Source organism: Salmo salar, chromosome ssa02 (assembly GCF_905237065.1).
Source record: "Salmo salar chromosome ssa02, Ssal_v3.1, whole genome shotgun sequence".
Lineage (NCBI taxonomy): Eukaryota > Metazoa > Chordata > Actinopteri > Salmoniformes > Salmonidae > Salmo > Salmo salar.
Genome location: NC_059443.1, coordinates 75,430,250 through 75,436,284, shown reverse-complemented (window position 1 = coordinate 75,436,284; position 6,035 = coordinate 75,430,250).

Sequence of the window (6,035 nt, the reverse complement as noted above, 5' to 3'; positions counted from 1 at the left end):
CATAGCAGACAGGGAGGAGAGGAGCCCGCATAGCAGACAGGGAGGAAGAGCCCCCATAGCAGACAGGGAGGAAGAGCCCCCAATAGCAGACAGGGAGGTGAGGAGCCCCCATAGCAGACAGGGAGGAGAGGAGCCCCCCATAGCAGGCAGGGCGGAAGAGCCCCCCATAGCAGACAGGGAGGAGAGGAGCCCTCATAGCAGACAGGGAGGAGAGGAGCCCCCCATAGCAGACAGGGAGGAGAGGAGCCCCCATAGCAGACAGGGAGGAGAGGAGCCCTCATAGCAGACAGGGAGGAGAGGAGCCCCCATAGCAGACAGGGAGGAGAGGAGCCCCCCATAGCAGACAGGGTGGAGAGGAGCCCCAATAGCAGACAGGGACGAGAGGAGCCCCCATAGCAGACAGGGACGAGAGGAGCCCCCATAGCAGTTGTGTGTTGTGTCAGTCTGCTGTCTGTCATGTCTTCTTGTCAAAATGGAGTCTGTCTTACAGTAACACACCTGTTCTTTGCTGTGACATCACGAATCACCAATATGATTCTAACCAACCTGCCACATTACTGTTCAGAAACTAGTATTGCTACTGTAGAGCCGACCAATCACTTCCCAGAATCAGACCTGATTGGACACTTTTTCCCCCCTTTTCTTTTCACCCCCCAATTTCGTGGTATCCAATTGGTAGTTACAGTCTCGTCTCATCGCTGCAACTCCCATACGGACTCGGGAGAGGCGAAGGTCAAGAGCCATGCGTCCTCCGAAACACAACCCAACCTAGCCACACTGCTTCTTGACACAATGCACATCCAACCCGGAAGCCAGCCGCACTAATGTGTCGGAGGAAACACCGTACACCTGGCGACCTGGTCAGCGTGCACTGCACCCGGCCCGCCACAGGAGTCGCTAGTGCGCGATGAGACAAGGATATCCCTGCAGGCCAAACCCTCCCTAACCCGGACGACGCTGGGTTGGATGTGCATTGTGTCAAGAAGCAGTGTGGCTAGGTTGGGTTGTCTCGTCCCACCTCAGTATCTTCAGTTTACAGTGTGGACTCATAAGCCCAGTGGAGATCCTCTCCACCCCGGTGTCTGTCAGTTTGTTGTAGCTGAGGTCCAGTTCTGTCAGACGGCTGTTCTCCGACACCAGAGATGAGCCTAACGTATCATAGCAGTCCTCTTTGAGAACGCATCCCACAAACCTAGGAATACCAACAAAAAATGTGCAATTTCCAATACAAATTATTGTATAATATATGCATATAATTCTAGGATTAAATTTCCTCACTTACTAAGAATTACTTCACAGGTGGGTTTAAACAGATCTCCCCCAATTTAGAATCATATGAATGAATGCAAAACAATAAACACTTCCAAGGTAGTAGAAGGTAAGTCAACTGCAGCCCTCCTACCACAAACTATTCTGCTTCATTTGGGTTTTAAAATGGTGCCTTATTACTTTGCAGACATTGGCCTGGACTTGGCTTGTATGTAATCATGGAATTCTTGGAAATGCTTGCAAAGCAAAGCGATGATAAATAACATCTGAACTTCCATAGCCTTCCTGCAGTGTCTAACTACCGGGACCAGTCTCCTACCACCCTCTAGTGTTGTACTGTATTTTCTCATGTTATATTCACCCAGCGCCTCCTCTGACATCAGCAGCATGTAGGTCAGCGCTGAACCCTGACCAGGGGTCAACTACCTCTCAGTCCGACTTTGAATTTCCTCCACCGGCGAGTTATTGTTCAACTCCATCAAACAGAGAAGGAGATTAATACACTGCTCCGAGGAGTACTGCTTCAAAGGTCAATAAAAAACGGGTTGCCATGGTTGCCAGGTGAGAGCTTATCCTTGATGTACTGATTGTCTTCTGGATGCTCTCTGTGTCTCCCTCTGTCTGGAGCTGTAGGCTTTTCAAGAGGATCTGATTGGACTCCAGTGAGATGCCCAGAAGGAAGCGGAGGAAGAGGTCGAGATGACCGGTCTCGCTCTTCAACGCTTCGTCCACAGCACTCCTCTGCAAGTCATGCAATGTTCTCTGAGAACCTTCAGGTTGAGGGAGGATGTCTTCCTCATCAAGAGGAACCGGTAACCTCGTATGTCTTGAAATGAACGAGGTTGACATTTTCACTTACATAAACGTAGGAAATGTAGAGTGCAGCGAAGAACTCTTGAATGGTGAGATGCACAAAGCTGTATGTCTTTGTTCTAAACATTGGGTCCTCCTCTCTGAAGATCTCTGCACATCCCTGAGAGCAAGAAGGCTTCGTTGACATCAATGCCACACTCTCTCAGATCGTCTTCAGCAACACCAGATTGCTCTTTTCCAAGTTTTGGAAGGCTAGTTTTCAAATCTTCAGAATAATCTGTACAAATCAAATCCAATGTATTGGTCACATACACGTGTTTAGCAGATGTTATTCCAGGTGTAGCGAAATGCTTGTGCTTCTAGCTCCGACAGTGTAGTAATATTTAACAAGTAATATCTAACAGTTTCACAACATATACCCAAAATGCACGTAAATCTAAGTAAGGAATGGATAAGAATATATATATACATATGTCAGAGCGGCATTGGACTAAGATACAGTGGCATAGTATAGAATACAGTATATACATATGAAATGGGTGATGTAATATTTACACACAATTAAAGTGACTAAGATACCGTAGAATAGTACAGAGTACAGTTTACACATATGAGATGAGTAATGCAAGATACGTAAACATTATTAAAGTGGCTAGTGTTTAATTTCCTTAAAGTGGACAGTGATTCCTAATCTATCTCTATAGGCAGCAGCCTCTGATGTGTTGTAGATGGCTGTTTAACAGTCTGATGGCTTTGAGATAGAAGCTGTTTTTCAGTCTCTCGGTCCCAGCTTTGATGCACCTGTACTGACCTTGCCTTCTGGATGATAGCGGGGTAAACAGGCAGTGGCTCGGGTGGTTGATGTCCTTGATGATCTTTTTGGCCTTCCTATGGAGGGTGGAGATTTGCCACCGGTAATGCGTTGGGCAGACTGCACCACCCTCTGGAGAGCTTTGCGGTTGTGGGCGGTGTTGTTGCCGTATCAGGCGGTGATACAGCCCGACAGGATGCTCTCAATTGTGCATCTGTAAAAGTTTGTGAGAGTTTTAGGTGTTAAGACAATTTCTTTAGCCTCCTGAGGTTGAAGAGACACTGTTGCCCCTTGTTCACCACACTGTCTCTGTGGGTGGACCATTTCAGTTAGTCAGTGATGTGTATGCCGAGGAACTTGAAGCTTTCCACCTTCTCCACTGTGGTCCCAACGATGTGGATAAGGGGGTGCTCCCTCTGCTGTTTCCTGAAGTCCACGATCATCTGCTTAGTTTTGTTGACGTTGAGTGAGATGTTATGTTCCTGGCACCACACTCCCAGAGCCCTCACCTCCTCCCTGTAGGCTGTCTCATCGTTGTTGGTAATCAAGCCTACTACTGTTGTGTCGTCTGCAAACTTGATGATTGAATTTGAGGCGTGCTTGGCCACGCAGTCACGGGTGAACAGGGAGTACAGGAGAGGGCTGAGCACACACCCTTGTGGGGCCCCAGGGTTAAGGATCAGCGAAGAAGTGTTGTTTCCTCCTTCACCACCTGGGGGCAACCCGTCAGGAAGTCCAGGACCCAGTTGCACAGGGCGAGGTTCAGACCCATGGCCTCGTGCTTGATGATGAGCTTGGAGGGTACTATGGTGTTGAATGCTGAGCTATAGTCAATGAACAGCATTCTTACATAGGTATTCCTCTTGTCCAGATGGGACAGAGCAGTGTGCAGTGTGGTGGCGATTGCATCGTCTGTGGATCTATTGGGCGGAAAGCAAATTGAAGTGGGTCTCGGGTGGCAGGTAAGGTGGAGGTGATATGATCCTTGACTAGTCTCTCAAAACACTTCATGATGACAGAGGTGAGTGCAACGGGCGATAGTCATTTAGTTCAATTACCTTTGCTTTCTTAGGTACAGGGACAATGGTGGCCATCTTGAAGCATGTGGGGACAACAGACTGACCGATAACAAAGTGACAGATTACGAGGATCTGATTCATTTTTCTCGTGATACTTCATGTTTGTCAGAGTGAGAAGGAAGCGAATGTACATCTCAGTCAGAGTTTTAGGGACTTCTTCAGAACATGTTCCTAAGAACCATGGCAGTAATCCAACAGAAGACTGGAATGTGACACATGATGAAGAGACTCCTCTATGTCTTCATGTGTGAGATGATTTTGCTGGACAGGTTTTCATCATCACTGAATCTCTTCTTGAAGTATTCTTCTTTCTGTGGGTCTTTCAGATTCCCCTTGATGAGGTTTGTCAGCAGCACGTCCACTGATGTTGTGTTGGTTACATTAGACAACCTCTTGTTGTCATGGAAATCCAGTGGAAGTTGACTTTCATCCAGACCATCCAAGATGAACATGACTTTACCGTCGGCCACCTTCTTTGTGTCCTTCATATTTAAAAGTTCAGGGTGGAAGTCACTCAGGAGCTCCAACAGACTGTACTGGTTAACTTTGTTACGAATGGAATAGAACGGAAGGGTGAAGACTATCTACATCCTGATTGGCTTTTCCTTCTGCCCAGTCAAGGATGAACTTCTGCACTGAGACTGATTCTCCGATGCCAGCGATACCCTTCGTCAGCACAGTTCTGACGGATGCCTCTTCAATCAAATCAATCAAATTTATTTTTATATAGCCCTTCGTACATCAGCTGATATCTCAAAGTGCTGTACAGAAACACAGCCTAAAACCCCAAACAGCAAGCAAAGCATGTGAAAGAAGCACGGTGGCTAGGGAAAACTCCCTAGGAAAAACTCCCTAGAAAGGCCAAAAACCTAGGAAGAAACCTAGAGAGGAACCAGGCTATGAGGGGTGGCCAGTCCTCTTCTGGCTGTGCAGGGTGGATATTATAACAGAACATGGTCAAGATGTTAAAATGTTCATAAATGACCAGCATGGTCAAATAATAATAATCATAGTAGTTGTCGAGGGTGCAACAAGCACGTCCGGTGAACAGGTCAGGGTTCCATAGCCGCAGGCAGAACAGTTGAAACTGGAGCAGCAGCACGGCCAGGTGGACTGGGGACAGCAAGGAGTCATCATACCAGGTAGTCCTGATGCATGGTCCTAGGGCTCAGGTCCTCCGAGAGAAAGACAGAAAGAGAGAAGAGAGAATTAGAGAGAGCATATTTAAATTCACACAGGACACCGGATAAGACAAGAGAAATACTCCAGATGTAACAGACTGACCCTAGCCCCCGACACATAAACTACTGCAGCATAAATACTGGAGGCTGAGACAGGAGGGATCAGAAGACACTGTGGCCCCATCCGATGATACCCCGGACAGGGCCAAACAGGCAGGATATAACCCCACCCACTTTGCCAAAGCACAGCCCCCACACCACTAGAGGGATGTCTCCAACCACCAACTTACCGTCCTAAGACAAGGCCGAGTATAGCCCACAGCAATCTCCGCCATGGCACAACCCAAGGGGGGCGCCAACCCAGACAGGAAGACCACGTCAGTGACTCAACCCACTCAAGTGACGCACCCCTCCCATGGACGGCATGGAAGAACACCAGTAAGCCAGTGACTCAGCCCCTGTAAAAGGGTTAGAGGCAGAGAATCCCAGTGGAAAGAGGGGAACCGGCAAGGCAGAGACAGCAAGGGCGGTTCGTTGCTCCAGCCTTTCCGTTCACCTTCACACTCCTGGGCCAGACTATACTTAATCATAGGACCTACTGAAGAGATAAGTCTTCAGTAAAGACTTAAAGGTTGAGACTGAGTCTGCGTCTCTCACATTGGTAGGCAGACCATTCCATAAAAATGGAGCTCTATAGGAGAAAGCCCTACCTCCAGCCGTTTGCTTAGAAATTCTAGGGACAATTAGGAGGCCTGCGTCTTGTGACCGTAGCGTACGTGTAGGTATGTACGGCAGGACCAAATCGGAAAGATAGGTAGGAGCAAGCCCATGTAATGCTTTGTAGGTTAGCAGTAAAACCTTGAAATCATCCCTTGCCTTAAC